We start from the raw sequence: 16,347 nt of genomic DNA, 5'->3' as shown, positions 1-16,347 counted from the left end.
GCCTCCCACTTAGAACAGTATCAGTAATAAAAGCCAGAGAAAAGCGATGTTTGCTGGCTGGAGGGGCACTGTCTTGTTTCCCAGCACCAATTCGCAGCTGACCCACTCAGCTGGGCTCAGGCCAGGTAGGAGGAGCCTTGCCTGGTTTGCACTTTGCAGAATTCCACGGCAACAAAACCAGCTGGAATGAGGGCAACAGTTACAACTGTTTAGTGTTAATGACCTTTCAGGGTCCAGGTGGCAAAGCACGCTGGGACTTCGGCTACGTGGCTGGTGGGAGTGGAGGTGGCTGCATGGATGGCGCGGGAATTCTGGAGTCGGGTACAGCCCAGTGCTCTTCCCAAAGACACAGGCCACAGTCTGACAGACACGATCCAAAATGCCCTGCTGTTTGGGGCCCTAGTCTGGCTGGCATCAAAATCCAAACTTGTCACAGTATTAGGGGTGAAGGCAGCTTTTCGATAACAGATCGATGGGCTAGAAACTCAGGACGTGCGACACAGCATCCGTGTGGGCGCACTCCACTCAGGGGGAAAGGGCGAGGCCCCTCGTCACAGATGGAACTTCGCTGAGGAGGGGGGACGTGCACGAGGGCTGGTGTCTCCCACAAGCAGCATGGGCTGCAAACACGACCTCCCCATTTCCTGCTCCTGCCTCACAGAGGAGCCGACTGCCACTGCTCAGGAGGCCTCTCAAGCCCTTCCCCTGCCCGCAGTGTCTGTATAACTGGGGGAAGCTCCAACTCTCCAGCCTCGGTTGTCTCACCTGTAAAATGGGTGTGTGTCACCCTGGGTTGCTCTGCAGACCAAAGAAGGTGCGATCGGTGTCCTGCAGAACCCGAGGGCTCCAAGACAGGACAGGGGCAAGTCACAGCCACAGTGACTCACGTTTTATGGGTTTATACAAGATTTGGTTTGAGAAAGAGCCACGTGCTACGAATGTATGCACGTTTATGTAAAGCCGTTTGTACCAGTGAGAAGCAATGCACTTCAGCTGAGTCTGAAGGACAGTGACATTCTTAAGGATGAAAGAATAACGCCCCCTGTGCTGGTCTTTCTCCTCCCCACTCTGACCTCTCCCTACACCTGTGCCCTGCTCCATGTCCCAGGAGGTGTCCCCTCTGGGGCACCTCACCGGCCCCTCTGCCCTCTAGTTGGGTTTGGCTAATGGGGGCCTCTGAAGGGAGTCGGCACCCCTCCTCACTGCACCCCCGCACCTGCCGGGGCAGCCCTAGCTCCACGTCTTTCTGGGCTCTGTCTCCCGCTTCCTCCATTTGTGTCTTCAATGCCAGGAGGCTAAGGGCTTCTCGCTGTAGCAGGACGCTTGCTGCCTCAGTGCCCCTTACTGCTCCATCGTGGCTGCACCTGCTCTTAAAATCCCTTCACCTCTCTCTCCATTTCTCCCAGAGAGAACCCTGACTGCCGGGCTCTTTAGAATGAGGCTAGAACCTTCTCTGTCAGAAAAAAAAAAACCCAGTTGTCAGAGGTGGATTTACTATTTGTAGTCTGTGCCTGGTTGTGAAGTCACTACAGCCCCACAGAGTCTCAGTGTTCACATCTGCAAAATGGCCTCAAATATCTCATCTGTTTTGCCCACAAGCCCCAACTAAAAAGAAATGTTTCTTACTAGAAAGAATTTCAGCTGCCAAAACATGCTAATCAGCCCACCTGCAATCTTAGTGGGTTACTATCCTGCCAAGTTCTGAGGTCAGGAAAGGAGAGGACACACTTGTCGCTTTTTTTAAAGAGAATATCTGAGACAGTGAAGCTTCCTAATTCTTCATTGTAGAGGAAAAATTGGGCCCTAAATTATTTATTGTATTTTAAACTTACTGACAGAAGCAATTTTGAAAACTTTACCATTCTTATCGAAAATAATCAACCTACTTAAATGTTTTAAATCCTTTAAACTATTTTCTATTAAGTGTTAAGGTGAGGGGGAAATAATGTTCATTAGAATAGGCTGTCCAGAGCTGAGGAGAAAATTCACACCTCCCTTTCCTCCAGGGTCCTTGGGGGTGGCGGGGGGGAACGGCTGTCCTGGCCTTGACCTCTTTGCTGGGTCTATCTTATCCAGAGCTGGTGGGTATGGGGAGGAAAGTGCCATTTTTATGGGGCTCAGTGCAAAAAACTAGGACTCCTGAGACCTGAATTGCAGGTGCAACAATGCCATCAGCTGCAAACAGAAAACCCAGCACAAACCAGCGAATGCAAGGAGACGACTGATTGGTTCATACACCCAGAGTGTCCATCCTTGCTTTCAGAGTCCCACTCAGTACATCTCAGTCCCCTGGCCTCAGTGGCTGGTTCCGACATGTACACGTGACCCCCATCAGAGAGAAGGAGATGGGAAGTATCTTTTTCCGCTATGTGGCTGAGAACATTTGCTCTCTCCTCCTGGGCTTCCTGTGGGGAAAGGGGTGCAAATTCTATCCCCAGGTCCTACTTCCCCTCTCTTCATCTCTCAGCTTCTCCCTCTGGGGGGATCACAGTCTCCTACAGGGTCCTCCCAGCCACAAGATGTCAAGTTTTCAGCGCTCTGAGTTTGAGTGACTTTGTACAGGCTCTGCTTTGTGTAGACTCTGGGGAAATGGAGTCTGTCCTGAGGTAATGAGGACCCTCTGAAGGTGGAACAGGTTTGAATTTCACTCCCCCATAACAGTCAGGCGCAAGAAATCTTATTTCCTCTTTGTCCCAACAATCCAATTCAACCTGACTCTGACCCTCGCCTGGAAGGCTCACTTGTCATTGGGGCTTTTTGTCCAACTCTCCGAAGGATCATACAAAGGTCCTAGGAGGTTTCCACACTCCAGGCTTCTAGGTCACAGCTGTCACCTGGCATCAGGGCCCACTGTGTAATTTGTGCAAAATGAGAACACGGGGTTCCTTGTTCCACAATTATTAAGCATTTGAAGATGGCGGCAGAAAGGCAGTGAGCTGCACAGGGCCCTTCTCACGTTCGCACAGGTCGCACGCCCACAGGCTGGCCTTGCCTAACACACGATACTTCTGCAATTCCAAGTGGTCCCTCGAAGCTGCACATTCATGCTGCCTGCCTACCCTCTGGCACAGCGTCTTTGCCAAGACTGACGCCCCAGATGTGCCATGTGCCATTCTCCTCCTAAGTCAGTCGCTTCCCCAGGGCACTGTGAGGAATCGGGGCTCACGGTTCTGATGTAGCAGGACCCCAAGCCTGTCCTCAACTCAGGCCCACATCTCCACGCGCTGAGCACCCCTGCAGCTACCATGTCTTCCCTCGGGCACAAGGCGCTACGGGTAGCTAAGACTCAGTTAAGACCCTGCTTGCACATCAATCTGCGGAGAAGGGAGGCAGATAGTTCTCGTTTCCTCTTTAACAGCAGGAAAAAATAAAACACACCACGCTAACTCAATACATTATCCTGCAGGGGAGTGACATGGTCAGATTTATGTTCTATAAAGACCTCTCTGGCCACAGTGTAGAAAATAGATTATGTGGGGGAAGAGGGTGTCAAGAGGGAATGTGAAAATACAAATAGGAAGCTATCGCAGAGTCCAAGAGAGAAATAATAATGGCCTGGAGTGTCAGTGCAGATAAAGGGGAACAGGCACCTCCAAAAGATATTTAGAAGATAACCACACATACCAGTAGCTGCCCACTCCAGTCCCCACTCTCTTTATTACTAATAAAATCCCAGATATGCCCTGGTTGGCAAGGTGTGTGCTTAAAAATATTCACTTCTCAATCTTCCTTGCAGATAAAGGTGACCACGTAGTTCACTTATGACTGTGTGTGTGTGTGTGTGTGTGTGTGTGTGTGTGTGTGTGTGTGTGTATATATATATATATATATATATATATATATATATATAAAAGAGGATACTGGGTGAGGTTTCTGGACTTTGGAAAAGGAAACAGATTTGACTGGCTTCAATTTCTGCATCTCCCCTTCATGCTTTGCCCTGAGTCCTGCCTGGAATCTGGATGTGATGGGAGGAGGTGCAGCAGCCAGCCTGGGCTGTGAGGTCATGAGGATTCTGCCCAATTCTATACGCTAGGAGTGGGAGACAGGAAATGTCGAGACACTGACGGCATCACAGAGCTCTGAATCTGGGGTCATCCTCCAGATTTCTTGTTACTTGAGAAAAATAAACTTCTTTGTTTCAAGGTCCGTGTGATGGGGTTTTCTGTTACATGCTTCAAAACGCAACCCCCGATTCAACCCAGATACACAACCAACAAGTCGCAGGGTGGATGTGGCAGGGGAGGTGAGAAGGGGCGGCAGGGCCTGGGGGAGGGGGGGGCCCACTGCAGAAACTCCAAACCAGCCATAAAGAATGTTAAGCCAAATGTGAAGCTCAAAGAAGTTGTAACGTTTAAAGGGAGAAATATATCTAGGTCATAAACCTATTTCTTCCAAAATACTAAATCAACAGCCAGGAGGACCCTCCACCTCTCTGGGCCTATGTGTTTACGAGCAGAGGGGGGACCATGATTCAAAGGTCTGGCAGGAAACGCGGATTTACTGGAAGCCCCAGGGCCGCGTTTTGCCCGCTTAGCGCACAGGGTCCGGGGCTATCAATCCCCGAGTTCGGAGCCCAGCTCTGTCCTCTGCGGGGCGGGACCCTGGACGGGAAGCGACCGCGTCCCTTCCCTCTGGACTCAGTGTCCTCGTCTGTCTGTCCGCTGCCACGTCCATCACAGCGACATCTCACCGCGCGGTCTTCTGAATCCAACGCGCCGGTGCACACGGGGGACCGGCTGCACCCCCGCACCCGCCGCGCCCCGCGAAGGGCCCGGCGGGGACGGAGCTAGGACGCTCGTCGGCAGGAGGCCGCCCTCCGCGTTCCCAGCCACGGGGACGAGTGCGGTCACGGCGGGGACGGGCGCCCGGGCCTCCCGCCCTGCGGGCTCGCCGCCAGGGACCACGGGAGCCCACGGGACCCGCTCCCCTTCCCTGCGCGCACGGCCGTCCCCACCCGGCACGAGCCCGCTTCTCGTCCTCCCCTCCCGCCTCCGCGATCCCCAGGACAGACGGACGGAGGGAGGGAGGACGGAGGGAGGGAGGACGGGAGGGCCGCTGGAGGAGTGAGTCTGTGCGGACTCACAACTGAACTCAGACCAGTTGAGTTCCAGAGAAAACGCACCTAATGTGTGACCCACTGCGCATCCCGGTCCCTCCACGACCACAACGCGGCTGACACGCGCCTGTGTGACGGAGCTGGAAACATGCGCGGGAAATTCTAGTTTGGAGCCTTTTATTTTAAAAACTTGGGTTTACTTTTTTGGGGAGTACTTTAAAAATCGGTAATACTTGCATAAAGTAAAAATATCAGAATTACAAGCCCACATGCTGTGAAAACTGAGTTTCTGTCCCTAACCCCAGTTCCCCTGCTTCCTTTCCTTCCCAGAAACTACCACCATCACTAAGTTTTTGGATGTTCCTTTAGAAATACTCTACATCTATACAAATACACAATATATGCCCCCCATTTTCTTTGTCTAATATTAGATTGTGTACATTAATTAGATCATGTATATTTTTCACCATCATTGTAACCATGGATTTTAATGATCATCCTACTTTAGCACATAAAGAACTTTTAAACACAAACACCATAGTTCATCAGATGGATATACTGGTCTTTATATTTAACAACTTTGCTATTAATATGTATTCGTGTTGTAACACTGAGCTAGTATCCAACAGTTTGACATTACAATGTCGAAGTGGAGCAACCCTGGCACATATACCCTTGCATGCAAGTCCTTTCAAGAAGTTTCTGGCCCAAATCTTCTGAGTATTATTTTTTGTACTGTTTAATATTTTTATTGGGATATAACTGGCATATAACAAACTACGAATTTAAAGCATATAAGCTGATGGGTGACATATGTACACGCCTGTGAAACTGAGACCCAGGTCACGGCGACGAGCATATCCAACACTCCAAAAGCTGCCTCGTGCCCCTTTGACACCCCTCCCCACATCTGCCCCCAACCAACCACTGATTTGCTTTCTGTCACTATAGGTGGATATGAATTTTTAATTATTTTATGAAAATGGAATCATGTACTATGTACTCTTGTGGCCTGCCTTCTTTCACTCAACACAATTATTTTTATATTTACGTGCATTACTGCAGGTATCAACAGGATTGCCCAATAGTATTCCATTGAGTGGCTGACCACTGCTTGTTTTCCCATTCACCTGGACACCAGTTCGTGGCTGTAACAAACAGAGATGCTGTGAATGCTTGTGTAGAAGGCCTTCATATGGGCACAGGCTTGTTAGGAAAGGCCGGGTAGTAAGGGATGTGGAACTTTTGAAGAAATTGTCAAACTGTTTCCAAAGTGGTTGTACCATCCAGCATTCCCCCAGCAGTGTCTGAGAGCTCCGATTGCTCTGCCTTGGCCAATGTTTGGCATGGTGAGTCTTTTTAAATGCAGGTGTTTGATTTCCCCCGACTAGTGATGTGCACCTTTTCAAGTGCTTACTTGCCGAGGCATGTGCTCATTAGTATGTGATGATTTCTTATTTTTAAAATTTGAGAGTTTCATGTTTATTCTAGATGAGGTCTGATTCAGATGTGTGATTTTCAAATATTTCCTCCCCATTTATGAATTGTCTTCTTATTCTCTTAACAATGTCTTTCAAAGAGCTGTGTTCGAATTTTTATGACGTCCCATACCGATTATTCTCTTTTACGGATGGCAGAAAAGGGTAAACACATGGCGGTGGAAGGAGAACTGACTCTGGGTGGTGAGCACACATGTGATATAGAGATGATATTTTATACAACTGTACACTTGAGACTTATATATGTGTATTTTTACTAATCAATGTCACCCCAATAAATGTAATAAAAAAAAAGAAACAGCCACGTGCATGTATTATTACAGACGGTGATAACTGCTTTCACGGGAAAAGCAGCATGTTATGCCAGAGAACGACAAGGCAGGTCAGGACAGCTTTACTGAGGTGACAGGTGAGCTGACACCTGAGATGTGGTAAGAAGGAAGCCCGCCAGTGGAGACAAGGTCCGCGGAGGAGGAGCCTGGATGTCTCTGCATTTTCATCGGGGCCCCAGCCTTCGTTAGGTTCTCAAATGGAACCATGAACCCCCCGACCCCCACCCCCAAACTAGGAAGCACACGCCCAGCTGCCCTTACTCCTGCACATGTGACGCTCCCGGGGCCAGGCCCACGTCGCACAGAGGACTCAGGATCGACACCTCAGGGCGCACTGTTCTTTCTCTGATACCCCGTTCTCTCCAGGTGCTCCTCCCCCCTCCCCTGCCTGGCGTCACCCCTGCAGTTGCAGAAAGATGCACTGTGGCCCCCAGCAGCTGCAACAACTCAAAATGCCAGAGCAACAAGGCACAGACACAGCCTACAGACTGTCTCCCGGCCAGGCGCACGCCTGTGACATGCCTGACAGCCTGGGAGACGGATGGCAGCAGGGCTCGGGCCACCCTTCCAGGACAATTGAAACCATCCTTCCTGGGAACGGCCTCATACATCAAGCTGAACACGTCCGGCCCAGCCGTCACAGCCCACTCTCGCCGCCTGTTCTGGGCCTCCAGGCCTCTGGGCCCTGCAGGATGGACTTAGTGGCAGGACCCTGCCTGGAACACAGGACGCCCCCGCACAGGCGCTGTGGGAGAGGCAGTTCCACGAAATCTAACACGAGCTTCTCTGGGTTCCGCAATGCAGTGAAGTTATCGTTTTACTAAAACACGTAACGAGCTGTTACAAAGACCTCACAGGCGTGCTCCCACAGCAGACACCGTGACAACTGGTTTCCATGTGTGATGGTACTATGCTCACTGCCCCAGGTAAGAGGCAGGCGCGCTGAGGCCGAGGGTCCTCCGAAACCAGACGCTGGGCAGAGCTGGGGTGCGAGCGGGTTGGGGCAGTAACAGCTGCGAGGAGAAGGGCTGGCCACTGCAGCCTCACGAGTTGTCTGCCAGCCTGTGTCAGCTCCAGAGCAAGGGGCACCCTCACAGGAGTCCCCCGTTGGGAGGAAATGGCCCAGGGATAGCTCTGCCCCAGAAGAAACGTAAGGAGCTAACGGCTGACCGCACGGCTCAGGCTGCACAGCACGTCCTTTCTCCAAAGGGGATCAGAGCAGGACAGATCCCCTTTCAGCTACCGGCCAAGTGGCCACCACCATGCTAATCTGCATCACCTCCCTAGAGTGCCCGCGACCTCTGAGCGCGCTGCCTGCCTCCCTCACTGTGGAAATGGGCCAGAAGAGTTGTCATTGTCCCCAGGTCTCACAGCACACCTGCGGTGGGCTGTGCCCTTGCTCAGAAGCAGCTCACATTCTAGATTCCTGAGCTGTCTTCCTCCGTGTTTGTCCTGGGATGGGGGTCCCCAGTGCTGTGGTCTGGGAGAGTGTGCCTCTGATTCTGGCGCCATCCACACACACTCCCAGGGGCCTGTGTCCTGAGAAGCAGGTGAAGGTGAGGAGGACAGGGTTTCTCCTCATCCCCCAGTTGCTGTAGAAGCATCAGGGTGGCTGAGAGGCACACGGACAGGGTAGTGGGGCCAGGGAGGACTTTCCTGGGTGGGACATGCTCTGCCTATGGCCCAGCTTCAGGCTGCACCCTCTCACCTCTGCTCCCTGAGCTCCAGCCCCTCTGGCTTCCATTCTGCTCCATGAACGTGCCACGATTCCTCCTGCCCCAGGACCTTTGCACACGCTGCTCTTACCACCTAGGATGCTCTTCCACCCTCTGTTTCCCCTTCACCTGGGAGGGTCTTGGAAAAATTATCAAAATATTGCCTGAGATCCTCTGAAGGCCACATTGCAGTGATGCCCAGGTTGTAAGTTCTGGCTGCAAACTAAATAAATTAAAAACAAAGCCTGCATTTGCTTCTAAGAAAAAGACCACATGTCCGTGGTGGGGAAGGAGACTCATGCTGTCGTTGAAGTCCTCTTAGCTTCAGCATCACACTCGCTCGCTTCTCTGATATGTAGCTGTAGAAATGGCGGGTGGGAGGGAAGGAGGGAAGGAGTCATAGAAATTTCTGGTCCACAGACCCTCTTGTCTTTCTCATTCATGCCCGAAATTTGCAGTGGAGATTTGGTTTTTTGGCCACTGCATGCTAGAAATACCTGGAGAGCCTTTTAAAGATATGAATGACCAGGCCTCACCCATCAGGTGTACCTGAAGGCTCCCGGTGGTTCTCCTGGGTGCTGCCCGGTGGGACAGGGCAGATCTGCCTTAGAGAGTGACTCAGTACCCCGAGCACGCACCCAAAAGGGAGAGAAAAGCCTTGGTGCTGGTTCCCTCCTGCTGTCACATTCCCAAGCTGGAGCTCGGTGGAGAGGACTGGAGACTGGGGTAGGGGCCTCCCTGTCTGAGTCGGGTCTTCTTATTGGCAGATTCCTGCTCTCCCCAGGATCCACCCACGTGTTCACCATTGTTGTTTGCTGTTTGGATTGGGAGGGGTTGCTTCCCTAACAAGCCCAGGCAAAACCACCCAGAGGCCTCTGTCCCCCAACTGTACCGTGCTGTGGGGGACCCAGTGGGTACCCGGAGCTTCCCCCTCGCCCGCCTCTGGCTCCTTCCAGAGTCAGGGAGAGAGGACGCAATGCATGTTCCCTGAAAACGTCAACTCCTCACACCCCTGGGTACACTGACGCATTTCACCTCCTTCCAGGTGGAGCCACCACCCACCCATTTCACAGACTGAAGAAACTGGGCCTCAGAGACGTTCTGACTTGCTTCGAGGTGCCCAGCCCAGGAATGGGGCCAACAGACCAGACCGCGCTGACTCAGAATCCCGTGCTGGAGTCCACGTGCTCCCAGAACCAGCACGGCCCGTCCCCTGTCCCGCCCCATGGCCTTACTGTCCCACAGAGCCTGGTTCCTTAGCAGGCTGATCCTGGGCAACTGCTTTCACATTTCTGACAACTCTAAGCTTCTCTGAAACAAAACAGAAAGCTTTACAGCTGCAAAAAAAAACAAAAAACAAAAAACAAAAAAAGAAAGAAAGAAAAAAAATCAGAGGCAGGGTATAATAAAAATACTGATCTCATTAGTACATCGTGGAAAGTAAGGTGAATTTTTTAAAATAAATGAGGCGTAGGTTGCCATGGGCTACCATGTGTAGCCCGCAGCCAGCGTGAGCGGCCAGCAGCCACAGTGAGCGGCCGTCCAGAAGCCGGCGACTGATCTGCCTCACTCGGGAAGAGCGTAATGATGGTGCCAACTTGGGCCAGTGAAGCAATGTCCTCCACAACTGGACTGAAGAATAAAACGACAGCAACTTGTCTGTTCCCCTTCCCCCAATTCCCCAGCGCTGTTCCCATCCCCCAAATTCCCCAATAAAAATCTTAAAAAAAAAAAAAAAAGTAAATGAGGTCTGCAGTCCCAGGCGTGCCACGCCATCACACTTACAGTGAACTCCACACAGCACCGCACAGCCCACGTGGCACCACCGCACAGCCAGGACCTCTCCCCACCTCTGGCCCTCACGTCCCACCAGGCCCCCTGCACTCCCTCCTTCTGTCCCCACGTCCCCAGCTCTTTGCTCTAGCTGACCCTCCTCCTCGGATGCTCTCCCTGCAGATCTTTCTCTGTCTGACTCCCAATCAACACATGGCTTGGCTCAAATGCCACCTCCTCAGAGAAGCCCTCCCTGACCACCTTACCAAACGCGGCCACACACACGCCACCGCGTGTTAGCACACTGATCCCGCTTCCCCAGGGGCTGTGTCGCTATCTGGAGCTCTCCTGCCTACACACATATATGGGCACTTGGTAATTGTCTTTCTTCCTCCTTTGGCAGATAAAGCACGGCCTCCCCATCTTGTCTAGCATTTCATCCTCACACCTCTAACTGTGGGGGGCAGGTGCTCAGAAAATATCTGTGGAAAGAACGCTGGCAGTGAGGTAAAGCACCTAGAATGCTCGACACAGAGCCCGTAAGACAAGCCCGGGCGGCCAGAGGAAGCAGTGGTCCTCCCCCGCTGCCCTGCCCCAGGGTCTCAGACTCTGCAGTGTCGTCATGAAAGCAGTCACAGACCATGCACCAGCGGGCGGATGCGGCTGGGTTCCAACAAGGCTCTATTCACAGAGCTGGCCAGGTCGGCCCACAGTGCCTGGTCCAGCGACCCCGTGGGGACACCTCTGGGACAGAGCGCAGGTGACAGCCCAGGCCAGCACTTGCCAAGCAGTCGCCCCCTGGGTCAGGACTCTGGGTACAGGCCGCAGGCTTCATCGTCCTGCAGGACGCTGGCCCGCAGCTCAGCTTTCCGCGGATTTTCCGGAGCAGTGGAGGCAGGCCCCATGCTGGTCACTGACGCCACCGAGAGGGAGCCTGCACGTTTAATTAAATGTTATTTGAGAAATAAAATCCAGGCCCTCAGCTGACAATGCAGAATATTAAAGCATCAATTTCCTGAAGGAAACCTGCCTTAATGAGATTCTCCAAATGAATGGGAGGGGGAAGCATATTAATCCAGCTGCCAATGTCAGCCGCAAAAACCCAGACCGGCGTCTCCGTCGGCACTAGCTGCCCACAATGGTCTGTGGTCTGCTGGGCGGGGAAGGTGAGCAAGACAGCCAGCCTGGGGCTCCACATGCAGCCAGGCCCCCCAAAAGCAGACCCTTCCCTCTCGCAAGCCCCTAGATTGAGGACAAGCCGTGACAAGTCACACCTGCGTGGCCAAAGGTGCTCATAACTGATTGCGTCAAGCTGGGGCTCTACAGTGGAGGGTCACAGGGCTCGGCCCTCGGTCTGGTCCCTGCACCTGCTCCTTAGTGAGGTGGAAGGGCACAAGGGGGAGACTGACCTCACCTGTTGAGAAGCTGAAGCTGGAGTTCGAGTGCTTTATGTAAGGTCCCTGGAATCCTCAGAACACAACAGCTGCCAATGGAACGTCTCCTCTCCCTGCGTAACCCTTCGATGCCCTCCTCTCCCCAGAAAACAATATGAATAAGGCCTCTTCACTCAACTGAAAACGTCTTCGTGGTTTCTGTGGTTTCTGCCACTCTTTCACTCCTTGTTCTATTATTAACTTAATATATTGTCTTTAATTTGATTCATTCATTATTGCAAAACAATAATTTTAGAGGACACTTGAGATCACTACTGTACAGGAAAAACTGTATTACTTGCCTCCATCAAAAAGTAGCCACAAGGACAACGATGAAAACTTTATTACTGCGGCTACATCTCACCACCAGTAAAAGCTGTGAGCCTGAGACGCTGTTGCTGTCAGTTACAGAGAGAAGCTAGGGACGTGCTACCGATGTAGGAGAGCACGGAGACGCCCACACCCCTCTCCCAGGCACTGCGCCAGGACCTGCGCCCCACACCAGCCCTGTCTGCTACTACTCCGAGTCCCCGAAATGATGCACTCCTGGCTCTCGGCTCTCCCCAGGTCCCTGGCACTGGCTCTTCTGTTCCCAAATGTCACAGAGCAGCTTCACTCTGGGACGTGAGATAAAGAAACATTGCCCGCCCCAATCCCGAGTAGCCAGAGGTCTTTCTTGCATCAGGTGCAGCTGGCTGTGGAGAGGGCAGGGCTGAGCCCTTTCTCACACAGTGGGTTCTACCTTCCTGATGGACACGGTAGGTTCCCTGTCCATGGGTGTCGGTGACGACTGACCACATCCACCACTGCGCCCCTCTGAGGCACCGCCAAAGATGCCCGCTCAAAGAGCTCAGGCGGGAAGTCCCTGTGTGCACACGTCACTCTGGTCCTGCCCCGGGAGCCCGGAAAGGTGCCTCAGAGTGGTGGGAGGGCATGCGTCCGCTTCAGGGCCATCAGATCGAATGTCCAGTCATCACTATTAGTCTTCATTGAACACTAAATATAAATATGAAGGATCAGGAACGACAACCAGATTGTGAAAAATCTCCCAAATTTATTTTTGCAGTGCTGTTAAATCCATTTCTGATTAAAATAATTCATCACTTATCCAAGCAATACTGGATGGTTATCCATATGTGACTCTGTCTTAGAAATATGCACCCACCTAAAGTGATTTTTAATAAAAATATATTATTTTTAGCCCGCAATTTGGTTCCGAGGGCTGGTCGCTGACAAAGGGACGGGAGCTAGTCTGTGAGTCGGTGACTGTCTTCCGGAAGATAAATTAAGGAGAAAACAGGAGAGGCAGCTAACTTCCACCGTGACACAGATTCCTGGTGCCACCGTCACTCCCAGCTTCATTGTTCTTCATTTGGGTGGCAGATGGGGCTGGTGTGGCTATTGTTTTGTTTTTAATGAAGTCAGCCAGACAGCTCCTGATAACTCGGGCTGGGGTTGCAGTTTCCTTGAAAGTGTCATGACTTGGAGAAAATTCTGAGAAATTACCCGGAATGTGCCCACTCTCCAGTGGTCCCTCACGAGTCACAACCCACTGCGCCCTGCTGCCCAGGTCCCCTAAGCTGATGCTGTCTCTGAAATAAAGGGGGGGACATAGGAAACATCTTCATGTATGCTCATATTTGTATGAAGCAAGTTTGGAGGGACCTTGGGAGCAAAGAAGGGGTTACGTGCGGGGAATGGAGGGGGATGTTCACTATGCACCTCTTTGTGCCTTTAGATCCCCTCCCTGGTCAGCGTGAGAACTCCCTGTGGACAGGACTGCAGAAACCTTCTCTCCATTGTACACCAGACCCAGCGTGGCGCCTAATGCATAGTAGGTGCTTGATAAATACGTCTGACGAGGGCCAGCCGAGTGGCGCATTGGTTAGGAGTTGGCTTGGGACGCCAGCTCTGAGCAGCAGGGCCCCGGTTCGGATCCCACATGAGGGCCAGTGACGCTGCGCCCTCTACAGCTAAGATGGTGAACAACAGCTCAACCTGGAACTGGGCTGCCGTGAGCGGCCGTCCAGAGGCCGGTGAGCGGCTGTCCAGAGGTCAGTGAGCGACTGCCTCACCCGGGAAGATCGCAATGATAATAACAACACTGGCCAGTGAAGCGACGTCCTCCATAACTAGACTGAAGAACAAAAGGACAGCAACTTGTCTGTTCCCCTTCCCCAATTCCCCAATGCTGTTCCCCTCCTCCAATTCCCCGATAAAATCTTTAAAAAAAACAAAAAACAATACATGTGACGAATGCATGATGAGCCATAAGGAGACGTGTAACAGTGCTTAAGAGCAGGGACACTGGTGTCAGGCAGATATGATGGGGCTGTGTGACCTTGTAAATGTGAACTAACTTCTCTGAGACCCAATTCCTCCCTCACAGGGCACAGAGTGAGGGACCTCGTGTGCAGTGAACATGCAGTGTTAGCAGTATGGTTGTGATTGTATTTGTGGCTGTGGCTGTCTGTCACACTGTGTGACAATCACCTGCCACTCTTCTGTGACCATCTCTGTCACATTTCTGCAGTGCCAGCCGTGGGCTGGAAACCAGCAAGAAAGCCATTTGAGAAGGTGTGCTGACTGACAAAGCAGGAGCAAATGAGTGAGGAGCCCGCGGCCTGAGGAAAAGGAGGAAGCAGAGCAGCCGGGCATCCCTCTTGCTGAGGACCGGAGTGCAGGAAACGCAAAGCACGCAGACTGGGTGGCACCGGAGGCCAGACCTCTGCCCTGCAGCAAGCCCCCCATGGGGACTCGAAATGAGTTCAGAAGCTGAGCCAGAAACTCAACACCCCCATCCTCTGTGACCCTGCTCGGCCAGCCCTCACCTATCACGCCCCCCTATAGGTCGGTGCTGGCCTCAGCCCCTTCTCACCGGCCTCCCGGGCCCGGCAGCCGTCTCCTGGTGTGGCTCGCCCCTGGGGGACAGCCTGTCCTAGTCCCGGGCACATAGTCTTACCCTGTCCCTCTTCCCCAGCGCCCGGCACTGTTCCAGTTCACTGCACTGGGCTCCATCTCTCACAAAATAAGTGTGCAGCTCCTGTTCGTGCAGCCTGGACCCAGCACTCCACAGGTGTTGTGACATTTGACTAAGGGCAACACCAAGGACCGAAGAAGGTCAGTAACATTCCCGCTACTGCACAGCTGTCAAGAGGCCAAAGGCAAGACTCAATCCCAGGTCTGTCTGGTCCCAAGACCTGGGATGTGAACCCCAAGCTATTGACACCTGTGGCACCAGCTCACCCACAATTACGCCTCATCCACCCTAACAGCTGCCAGGGTGCCTGGTCCTCCTGGCAATGCAACATCCCGGGCAACGCATGTCCTACGACCTCTCTGAAGTCCTCCCCAGAAGAGGGAGCTCACCCCTCACCCCCTCTTCCCCTGTAGCTTCCTTTCACTACCCCGGTAGGCCAGCTGATGCTCTTCAGAGCTCCCCAAGTCAGGTGGGTCACTGCCGCCCCACCTCCCACCCCAGAGGCCAGCTTGGCACCGTGCTAGGCCCATAACAGACGCTCACTCAACACGGCCAGCTTCAGGAACTGCCTGGGCAGCCAGACCCCCAAAGGAGGGGCCCTCCGCCTGGCCCCAGTTGTATCAGGTGCACCTCCTGTCCCTTTAAACACAAGTTACCTTGGGTGGCTGGGCAGGCAGGCAGCTTTCCGGATGAACAGGGACGCGCACCACCCTGGGCGAGTGCATCCAGCTCTCACTCACTCCATTCGCTCTCCCTTCCATCACATATTCACTGTGAATATAACATGCTGAGCACTGGAACCCAGATATAAATCAGCCCCTATCACAGAGAGATTCCCATGCACTCGGGGCCGCAGAAGTGGAAACAGACCCCAAAAACCAAGTGGAGGGCGCTGCTCACACTGCAACTCATTAGCTCTTTGCACTGCTCCTCAGTCAGTGCCGCCGTGCCCAGCAGCCCGTGTGCTCGGCCGGCTGTGTCTGCCTTGGGCAGTTCCCCCTGCACGCAGCTGGTGCCCGTGGGAGCGCAGTGCTGGGCAGATGAGTGAATGGATGAATGAGCAAATGAATGAGTGAGCAAGTGAGTGAGCGAATGAGTGAATGAGCTTCCTAGAGGTCTGTCCAATGTGGTGTTGCTGGAACAGAGGCACAAGCCGACTGCTTGGGACAGTGGGTGTTAAACAACGCGTCTAACCTCGTGAGTCAGCTGTCAGTGGGAGTGGGCACTGGAGGTGGGGACAGGACAGCCCAGCAGAAGGGGCCGCACAGACGAGGCAGGGGCCTGACAAAGACAGAAATGTCTGGGGGCTACAGGTGTTCCCATGTGGCTGCCAAAAGCACGTCAGTGCTGTACAAACGCACTAAATTACCTGAACTTGGAGCACAGCACTGAGTCTGAAACAGGACCAGCAGGGCTGGTGGCAATGGGAGGGGAGGGGCTGTGTCCACACCGTCGGGTAACATCCCCTCCTGCCTCTCTCCCTCTGTCCAGCCTGCATCTCTGGACCTGCGGCCTTGACCTTGAGCTTCTGCTCCCATGGGATGGAGACTGTCAGC

Source organism: Hipposideros armiger, unplaced genomic scaffold (assembly GCF_001890085.2).
Source record: "Hipposideros armiger isolate ML-2016 unplaced genomic scaffold, ASM189008v1 scaffold_135, whole genome shotgun sequence".
In the NCBI taxonomy this organism is placed as follows: domain Eukaryota; kingdom Metazoa; phylum Chordata; class Mammalia; order Chiroptera; family Hipposideridae; genus Hipposideros; species Hipposideros armiger.
The sequence above is the reverse complement of the archived record's forward strand: the minus strand, read 5'-3'. Positions refer to the sequence as shown.